This window comes from Arvicanthis niloticus, chromosome 3 (assembly GCF_011762505.2).
Source record: "Arvicanthis niloticus isolate mArvNil1 chromosome 3, mArvNil1.pat.X, whole genome shotgun sequence".
Taxonomy (NCBI): domain Eukaryota; kingdom Metazoa; phylum Chordata; class Mammalia; order Rodentia; family Muridae; genus Arvicanthis; species Arvicanthis niloticus.
The window spans coordinates 9,605,464-9,616,705 of record NC_047660.1 but is presented as its reverse complement, the minus strand read 5'-3'; the positions used below and the strand labels follow the sequence as shown (position 1 = coordinate 9,616,705).

Genomic DNA, 11,242 nt, shown 5'->3' with positions numbered 1-11,242 from the left:
TATTTATCTTCAGGTTCCCTGTTTTTTTTTCTATTTTGAAATATATACATATGAGACCATTTTTAACACCTAAGGTAGGATATTATATGGTTCCATGGGTAAAACATGAGTTTTGTAAGCAGTCATTATCTGTCTTTGTGCTCAAAATAAGCAGGCTAGCCACAAGCTTATGGCAATCCATAACTTCTTCTGTGTGTTCTTTGAATGATTTAAAAAATAAAAATTCAAAGGAAGCCTCTAGAAGATTCTTCATAATTTGCTTATATCCTATAACAAATCAGTGGCAATTGTTAAATTTATCTATAACAAGAAAATGGAAACTGCAAACATGCCCTGAGTAACAAAAACCATTTTTTAAAACAGAATTAAAGTAATGTTATAAAGGCAAAATGAGGGGCTGAGGAGATATTTTAGAAAGAAATTATTGTCACCTAAGTATGAGGACCTGAGTTCAATCCCTGGAACCCACATAAACATCCAGGCATAGTGATACATGCCTGTAAAACCAAAGTCATCAAAGCAGACAAGCAGATCTCTGAAGTCCATTGGACATCCAGCCCAGATGAATAATTAATTGAACATCAAGTTTAGTAACAGACACTGCCCAAAAAGCAATGACGGAGATAGAGGAGAAGCCCAATATCTACTTCTAGTCTCTACATGCACATACATACGTACGCACCCTTACATGTCCTACATTCCATCACATGCACCAAGACAAACAAACATACATATGTGCATACAAAAATGTTGAGGTTTACTCTTTCACTATCTATTGTAAGATATATGCTAAGAGAGGGCCATCAAAACCTAGAGTCTGCTTGTAGCTCTTGTGACCCTCAGTTTAATTCTGAGTGGTGAGTGAAGATGCCAACAGCCAATTTGATGGACAGAAGAAACATAGGTGGAATTTAGGTTTCACAGGCTTTTTAGGAGAGGAGGACCATGAGGGAGAGAGTTTAGGAGGAGCAAGGAGAAGCAGCCATGGGTTAAGAGTCAAGAAAGCCTGGCCCTGAGGGCTGTCCAATTGGAGCTATAAACAGCCCAGATGAAACATAGTAAGTAATAAGTCAGGGTTATCTATAGAAAAGTAGATTCTAATAGCATGGAGGCTAGGTATCTGCCCAGCTTTTGTACTGCTTAAGGCTTATTAAAAATATAAAGGCTGTGTGGTTTTTTTAATCTGGGAACTCAATGAACAAGGCAGAGTAGAAACCATGGTCCAGAATTTAGATAATTTCTACAACACATATACACATACATACATACATACATACATACATACATACATACATACTACATGAATAATAACATGTCAGATGAGTGGTGGCACACACCTGTAATCTTAGCATTTAAGAGACCAAGGGAGTAGAATTATAAAGTCATGGTCACTTTGGACTATGTTACAAACCTGTTACAAAAAGGTAAGGAGATAGGCTGAATTGCAATGAGGGGAAGGTAGATACTAGCTGCCAACACTACTCTCCATTAGTTGCAATTAAATCCCAAACATACTAATAACTACATAGAATCCTTTCTATGAGGGATGTTAGCTGTATGAGGTCACACATATTTATAGGTATAACTTCACATGTTTATATTATCTTTATAGGTGATCTTAGCTCTCTTTAGTCAAGTAAAGTTTACATACTATATCTTTTCAAACCCAGAACAATAGAGTTCACAGGAAATGGCATCGCAGCATATCACTAATTCACTGAATTAGCTAACATTGGAATCAAGCATATCACTAATTCACTGAATTAGCTAACTTTAAGAATGTTTAATGTGGAAGAGGATGGGAGGGCAGGGTAGATGCGGGAATACAGGGAATATTAATTGATACTAAAGACATTTTTAAAAATTATATGAAAACTTACTATGGAAGAATCTTCCCAAAACACATACATACATATAAAGATTTTAATTGAATTACAATACCCCAGACAGAATGACCAAAATCAATAAAACAAATGACAGTGCATACCAACTAGGATGTTAGAAAACGGAAGCAATTATCTATTGTTAGTGGGAATGGAATCTTTTATAGCTCCTATGGAAACCGTGATCCTGTGTTCTACCTCTTTTGGTGGGGTGCCCACAGTTGTCTATGAGAGTGCAAGACAAATACAAAATTGGAGGGTTCAGCAGTCTACCTTTTCCCACTGGAGCATCAGATGTTGCTGTACACCAGGTTAAGAGGGTGTAGCAGAGTCTATGATGAATAGTGTCCATGGGGATTGGGTCGAATCAGGAATGCTGGAAGGGATAAGGTTCTTCAACAGGGAATAAGGACTTTTTTTGTTTGTTTGTTGGGAGGATTTAATAATTTATTTTATTTCCTTGTGTGACAGGGGCTTGTTTAGATAGTTTACCTGCTCTTGATTTAACATTGGTATGTGGTATCTGCCTAGAAAACCATCCATTTTATCTAGATTTTCCAGTTTTGTTGAGTATAGGCTTTTATAGTAGGATATGATGAATTTTTTAATTTCCTGTGTTTCTGTTGTTATCTCTCCCTTTTCATTTCTGATTTTGTTAATTTGGATACTGCTTCTGGGTCCTTTAGTTAGTTTGACTAAGGGTTAAATTATCTTGTTGATTCTCTCAAAGAGCCAGGTTTTGGATTTGTTGATTCTTTGTATTGTTCTCTTTGTTTCTATTTGGTTGATTTAGGCCTTGAGTTTGAGTATTTCCTGCCAACTATTCCGCTCAAATGAGTTTGCTTCTTTTTGTTCTAGAGCTCTTAGGAATGCTGTTAAATTGTTAATTCAAAATCTTTTCAGTTTCTTTACCATAGCACTTATTGCTATGAATTTTCCTCTTAGCACTGCTTTCATTGTGACCCATAAGATGAGTATGTTTCAAGATTTTCATTAAATTCTAAAAAGTCTTTAATTACTTTTTTTATTTCTTCCCTGACCAAGCTATCATTGAGTAGAGAGTTGTTCAGTTTCCATGTGAATGTGGGCTATCTGTTATTTTTGCTGTTATTGAAGACAAGTCTTAGGCCATAGTGATATGATAGGATGCATGGGATTATTTCAATCTCCTTGTATTAGTTGGGGGTTGTTTTGTGACCAATTATATGTTTGATTTTGAAGAAGGTAATATGAGGTGCTGAGAAGGTGTATTATTTTGTTTTATGGTATAATGTTGTATAGATATCTGTTAAATTCATTTGGTCTATAACCTCTATTAGTTTCACTGTGTCTGTTTCATTTCTGTTTCAATGTCCTATTCATTGGTGAGAGTGGGGTGTTGAAATCTCACACTATTATTGTGTGGGGTTCAATGTGTGTTTTGAGCTTTAGAAAAGTTTCTTTTATGAATGTGGGTGCTCTTGCATTTGGGGCATGAATGTACAGAATTGAGACTTTCTCTTGGTTGATTTTCCTATTGATGAATATGAAGTGCCTTTCCTCATCATGCTTGATAACTTTTGGTTGAAAGTCTATTTTATTGGATATTAGGATGGCAACTCCAGCATGTTTCCTGGCACCATTTTCTTAGAAGATCTTTTTCTATCTCTTTACTCTGAGACAGTGTCAGTCTTTGTTATTGAGGTGTATTTCTCACATGCAACAAAATGCTGGATCCTGCTTGCATATTCTGTTAGTTTATGTCTTTTTATAAGTTTGTTGAGTCTATTAATATTGAGAGATATTAAAGATAGATGGCTGTCGGTTTGGGCAATCTGCAGATTCAATGAAATCCCCAACAAATATTCCAACAAAATTCTTCTAAGACATGGAAAGAGCAATTCTCAAATTCATCTTTAAAGACAAAACAAAACAACAACAAAGAAAACAAAAATAACAAAAAAATTATTAGCAAAACAAGAATGGTTGGAGAAAATACCATCTCTGACCTCAAGCTACAGAGCAATAGTGATTTTTAAAAAACTGTATGGTATTGGTATAAAGACAGACACACTCATCAATGCAATAGATTTCAAGACCCAGAAATAAAGCCACACACTCACAGACACTTGCTCTTTGACAAGTACACCAAAAATATATAATGGAAAAAAGAAAGAATCTTCAATAAATGGTGCTGGTATAACTGGCTGCCTGTATGTAAAAAAGTGAAAGTAAACCCATATTTGTCAACTTGCACAAAGTTCAAGTCCAAGTGGATCAAAGACTTTAACATAAAACCAGATACACTGAATCTAATTGAAAAGAAAGTGGAAAAGGCCTTGAACTCAATGGCACAGGGGAAATTTTCCTAAACAGAAGTCTAATGGCTCAAGCTCTAAAATCAAGAATTAATAAATGGGACCTCATGAAACTAGAAATCTTCTGTAAGGCAAAGGACATAGTCAATAAGACAAACTGGCAATCTACAGATTGAAAAAAGAATCTTCACTAACCTCACATCTTATAGAGAGCTAACAAAGAGCCTAGATGTCTATCTACTGATGAATAGATAATGGAAATGTACATTTACACCATGGAATATTATTCACCTATAAAAAATGAAATTTGCAAGTAAGTTGCAGAAAACTAGAAATGGACATCCTACGTGAGATTATCCAGACCCTAAAAGATAAATATAGCCTGCTTTCTCTTATATGTAGATATTAGCCTTTAAGCTTTATATATGTGTGTTTCTACTTGAATCACCAAGGTGGTTAGGTAATAAGGGACTGAGTAAAAAGGCTCATCCAAGAAAGAAGGTAGAGTAAGTAGAGGGGACTAGAATACGAGAATTATTTGGGAACAAAATGTGAGGGTAGGGCAAAGGAGGAAACTTTAAAGGGAGAACTAATACTAATGGCCTTTTGAAAATCCCTAAGGAAACCTACTCCTGTATGTGTTTCCTAAAATGAACACATATTTGAGAGAAATGTAAATACAATGGGAAGACAGTTTCCAATGAAACATCATGCTCTACCAAGTAAAATTTCCATTGCCAGGAATGGGTCACATCTTCTTTAGTCATTAGCCATATGGGTTTCACAAATTCCCCCAAAGACCACAGACCAATGTTTAGGCAATTGCGTAGGTTCTATAACTTGACAGAAGGCCCTATTGCTGAAGATACAACTTACTTAAGTCATCTACTCTGAAAAAATAAAACAAAGAGCTAGAAAATAAAAGGCATAAATTTCCCTGCCCAATCTATTTGCAGAAGGAGGCCTATGATTGGATGGGGGAAATTGAGGTGGGCTTAAGGGAGGCAGAGAAAGGAAGGCTTCGGAGATGGAAGCTGACATTAATGAACATGACTTTAATCAGTCTTTGGCAGAGATGACGTGAAAAGGTTAGGATAGATGGGAAAACTTGTCTAATCTGTGTGGGCATCTTGTGATTTGGGTATTTTCTGATATATAAATCCATTGGTTAACTTTAAGCATTCAGAGTCTTATTTCTACTGGGTACTGGATATTGCGATGTCTATTGCGAGGATGGTGATTACTTGTCTGGGGTTAAGCCAAGCACTGCCATGGGGGTGGTGGAGTTGGCCCAGGGGCCATGCCTAAAGCCATGGAAACTATGGAGCTGGCCAGTGGAGTCAGCAGCTATGCCAACATCTAGTGGGCCCTAGGCTGGAGGTACTGAGGAGGCCAGGCAGTGCCAGATTCTAGTAGAAGACATGGCAGCAGAGCTGGAAGCCAGCAGCCATCCGTTTTGAATATTTGCCACTACAAATTCTACTGACTAAAATTCATGACAAGGGGACCTATTTTGCTATGGGAAGATAAAAGTAATCACCAACATCACATAGTGTTCAAACACTCCATTCTACAAAAGTAAGCTGGCTACAAAATATATTGACACAATACTGGCAGAAATGTCCTGAAAGTAATTAATCATAGTGTATGAGATGGAACCCATATATGACATTACTAAAGCACCCTAGGACATGAGAATCAGTAAATAATATGCAGCTATGGGAAAAGCAACTTTCAGTATGATAAAAAAACATATTAATTAACTCCTAGTAACATATTTCTATACTCATATATGAAAGAATATCTCAAACCTCATCAGAAAAGTGTCTTCTATCAATAGATAAAAACTAATATAAATGTTTATAACTTTAGAGAGTGCGACACTTCAGAGCACTCAGTTTTATGGGAATGCCTTCACCAAATCCTCCCACTCAAGATTCAGAGATCTTTGTGGGATGGTGAATCATTTTCGGGTATATGCTCACAAGTGTTATAGCTAGATCTTGAGGTAGAACTATTCTGAGTTTTCTGAGAAACTGCCAAATCAATTTCCAGAGTAATTCTACATGTTTACACTCCTACCAGTAATGGAGTAGTGTTCTCCTTGCTTTACTTCCTCACAAGCATGTGCTATCATAGCCATTCTGATGGTTGTAAAATGAACTTCAGAGTCATTTTCATTTGAATTTCCCTGATAGCTAAGGACTTTGACCATCACTTTAAGTGCTTCTTGGACATTTGAGATTCCTTTGTTCAGAATTCTCTGTTTAGCTCTATATCCCATTATTATTATTATTATTATTATTATTATTATTATTATTATTATGTGTGTGTGTGTGTGTGTTTTGTTGGTATCTAACTTCTGAAGTTCTTTATGAATTTTATATATTAAGCCTCAGGATTAGTGAAGATCCATTCCCAATCTGTAGGCTGCCATTTTGTGCTATTGACAGTGTCCTTTGCCTTACAGAAGCTTTCAGTTTCATGAGTTCGTGTTTGTCAATTGTTTTCCTTAGAGCCTGAGACATTGGCATTGTGTTCAGGAACTTGTTTCCTGTACCAGTGCATTCAAGGGTATTTCTCACTTTCTCTTCTATGAGGTTTACTCTATCTCGTTTTATGTTGAGTTCCTTGGCCTAAATGGATTTGAGTTTTGTTCAGGGTCACAAATATGGATATATTTTTATTCTTCTGCATGTAGACATCCAGTTAGACCAGCACCATTTGTTGAAGATGCTTTCTTTTTTTTCTATTGTATGTTTTTAGATTCTTTATAAAAAAAAATCAAGTGTTCATAGCTCCTTGGGTTTATTTCTGGGTCTTCAATTTGATTCCATTGATCATTATGTCTGTTTCTGAACAAATACCATGCAGGTTTTTGTCTCTGCTGCTCTGTAGTATAGCTTGAGGTCAGGGATGGTGACTCAGCCTGAAGTTCTTTTATTGTTAAAAAACTATCCTGGGTTTTTTTTTTTTTTCCACTTGAAGTTGAGAATAGGTAAGAAAGAAAGAAAGAAAGAAAGAAAGAAAGAAAGAAAGAAAGAAAGAAAGAAAGAAAGAAAGAAAGATTTTGAAATCTATGTGGAATGAGAAAAATAAAGATTATAGAAGTTGGAGGTTTAAATGACTCCCAGTAAAAAAAAAAAATGTCTTCCCAACACAACAGGACTAATACATATTTGAATTCATAGAATCTGTAACAATATGTAGAAGACCTCCACAAGTTCAAAACATATAAAACCATGGCATGGAAAAGAGGAGGTGAATATGAAATCCTATCCTCAGCCATGAGACTATACATAGTAAATACCTGCTAGAAAAGTGAGAATCATTTTTCCCAAAAGCCTGCCACTGAAATCATTAGCCATATTCTAGATTTCATTCCCAGAAGTAGTTGGTCAACACAATACTGAGTCTATTACTCATGTGGACTTTTCGGTTTTATTGTTGTTGTTGCTTGTATGTGTCTTTGTTTTTGATAGTTTTTGTCTTATTGATTTGAATTTTACTGTTTTGCTTTTTCTGGTTTTTAACTAGCTTTTCTCGCTATGTTTAGTTTATTAAAAAATATATAAACTTTGGTGGATAGGAAGTTTGGTAATTTCTTGGAAGGTTTGGGGGATGAGAACGAATAGAAGAATATGATCACAGTATACTCCCAGAACTACAGAATATTTTCAGTTCTCTTGATTATTCTCTAAATCTTGACAGTAAGACTCTGTTCCTGAAGATACACTAAAGTTTGGTCATAGAATATGAAAAAATCAGGGTAGAACTAGCCTGGAGGCTTCATCCCACATGTCTAGTTTTCACAGAGCTAAAAAGGTGCTATGCATGCAACAGAAGAGAATGAATTGCTTCCAGGTGTAATTCCTTGGAACCACAATAATGGCTGAAATTATACACCTCTTTTAAAACAGTGGCACATGTGTCACTGGAAGGCCAATTTCTCTCAGATTGAATTTAAGACCTGATACACAAAATTAAACTAATAAGCCAGGCACTGTTACTGGGCCAAGACAAGTGATAAGCCTTAGGTAAGTACCTATTTCTATTACTCTCTCAAATGGATATAGTATTAAACTGACCCCTAATGAGTTATCTTTATATCCAATAGTTAAGTACATCAGTGAACCCAGATCAGAAAAACATCTTTCTGCATTGGATGGTGAATAACATAAAGTAGTACAACTGATCAAGGGGCAGAAAATAGAAAATGAAAAAAATCTCAATCCTAAATTAGACTTCTATCATATACTGATACTTATAAGGCTAAAGGATCATGGTAAAAGAAGAGAAAGAAAACGTATAAGAGCCACTGGTTATGGTAGAGTAGAAGAAAGCCATGTTTATAGACACAGTAGAGAAATTATACATGTAAATTAATATCAACTCATAAAGTATGGATATGACCTCTCCAGGCTCAGAGCAGAACCAGTGACACACCTCAGCCTCCTAGGAAGAAAAGTGTAGGTCCTACAGTTGAAAATGAAGAAAGAGTCATGAACAGAGTTGAAGTTAAAGTGAAGATTCCGAAAGAGCTGAAACCACAGCTTGTAAATGACTGGGAATTGATTACCAGACAAAAGCAGCTTTTCTATTTTCTTATCAAGAAGAATGTAGATTCAATTTTTGCGGATTATGCAAATCATAAGAAATCTCAAGGAAATACAGGTAATAAGGAGTATGCTGTTATTGAAGCTGTCACAGGGATAAAGGAGTACTTCAATGTAGTGTTGGGTACTCAGCTAAGAGACAAATTTGGGAGACCACAGTAAGTAGAAATTCTTGCAGATTACCCCATACATCCATGCCCCAGTTGTATGGACTGCCACATTTACTGAGATTATTTGTGCAAACTGGAATGGTGTTGGCCTATACACCTCTAGAGGAAAAGAGCCTTGTTTTATTACTGAACTATCTACATAATTTCCTCAAGTACTTGATGAAGAATGGTGAGGAATTCACCAACATTTCTTAGTGACAGCAATTATAAACTGGCTCCTCCTGAGTACCATTTGAAAGCCATGTGAGAGTAACTGCTCCTTCTTTTTTTTTTTTTTTTTTTTTTTTTCATCTCAAAGTTTCTACCAATGTATTTAGTAATGGACAACAGAGAGATATACTGTAGAGAGTTTTATTGCCTAGTTGACAAAGCCGCTTTTGAATGCTGGTGGTTCTGTTCCTTTGACACTATGGACATTTATAATACGTGTTAATGCTCTATGACAAAATGCCTGATTCCTAGTGGCAAAGGTTCACGTCAGGGTATATAACTGAACACTCAACCACCTGTGCACTTGTTTTTTTTAAATGGGGCTTAAAAACCCTGTCCTTTGAAAGTCTCCATGTTGTTACTTAAGTATTTTCTTTTTTGTTCAATTGTAAAAAAAAAAAAAATATGCCTTGCTTTCATGGTTTTTGTATTTGTGTCTAATGCATGTTTTAACATGAAAGAAACAATACATAATGTAGCTACAGAGAACACTCAACCACCTGTGCACTTGTTTTTTTTTTAAACAGGGCTTAAAAACCCTGTCCTTTGAAAGTCTCCATGTTGTTACTTAGGTATTTTCTTTTTTGTTCAATTGTAAAAAAAAAAAAAAAATATGCCTTGCTTTCATGGTTTTTGTATTTGTGTCTAATGCATGTTTTAACATGAAAGAAACAATGCATAATGTAGCTACAGTTTTATGGAAAAATTAATCTTGTAGGAGTTGTTATTCAGATCTTCAATCATTTTTTTTAAATTTCAAAAAAGTAAATATTAGATCAAGCAGCATAAATAATTAGATTTTTGAAAGTATTATTGGACCATGGATTATGAAATAAAATAAAAAGGAAAAAGTAACACCCTACAGAGAATTAAGAAAAGCACTCAAAAGTGGTCAGAAACCCAGTTTGAGAGGATAAATTGGAGTATTTATCCTTAAAGAGCTAATTTTCTCAGAAAGAATAAAGCCTTTACTTTCTTCCATTAAATTTGTTTCCTGGTCATGAGTCTTCACCTTGGAAAGAATGCAACTGCCTTCAAAATAAAACTAAGCCCAGAATGGTGATTCTGTAGCGAAATAGAATTTAAAACTGTGTGTGAGTTGAAAAGCTTCTGAGTAAAGGTACATTTATCTGCCAAGATCTCAGTGTTGTGTTAAATCCCTAGCATTCAGCACTGGAGATCTCAGGGGACTGTTGTAGACTTTAATCAAAAGAACATTTCACAGTTTGGTTTAAAAGGTCAAACTTACTAACTTCTCCTTATATGATGGTAGTTTAGTAATGGTCTAGTAACTTAGTTTGTGGTTTGTCATGACCTAGATCATTTTGTGGCAAAAAGGAAATTGATGTGAACACTTCTCGCCTTATTCAACCATTAAAAAGGGCATTAGGCAGGTTTTGCTCTCAAAACCAGCACAGCTACTTATAGTCTAGGATTTTGTGAACAGGACAAATGCCAGAATATTAAAGCTTTTTGCTTAATGTGTGTATGTATATGCATATATAAGGAATATAAACATGTATGTATATGTATATTGTAGATGGATATATGTGTATATTTGTATGTATTGTATAAATTATAAACACCAAGAAGTTCCAAATAGAATAAAGAAAACATTATATAGAAACTAGTACCCCAGGCTGGATTTAGCTCAAATGGATGTCTGAATGCCAATTCTTCAAGAATGATTTTCTCTAACATGGAGGAAAAAAGTAAGAAGTGTCCCTCAGTTTCACAGTTCTAGCTTATCCAACTTATCTAACTGATGTTTCCTTTATGAAGCTTCTAAATTCCTTGTACAAGATGAGATGCAAGCTAAGAGTATTAATTAGAAATTTTCATATAATTATTGTTCATTTATAAATACTATTATGAAATTTCTCATCGTCATGTTCCATATTCATCTGTAGCAGTCACATCTAGCATTGTCTACCTTACTAGATGAACTATAATAGCATCCGTATGCTACTAGGGCAGTTCTATTTTATTTTAGATATTATTAATCTCTTCCTGTGTATACATTAAAATTTTGCTTCTCTCAATATAAGTGTATATCTTATGAAAAT

The 11,242-nt window shown here is 35.1% G+C and overlaps 1 pseudogene; it reads left to right on the top strand.

Annotated features, from left to right (window-relative positions):
• Window positions 1–1,384: 1,384 nt before the first annotated feature.
• On the top strand, window positions 1,385–9,213 carry LOC117705137 (mortality factor 4-like protein 1 pseudogene; annotated as a pseudogene).
• Window positions 9,214–11,242: the final 2,029 nt, after the last annotated feature.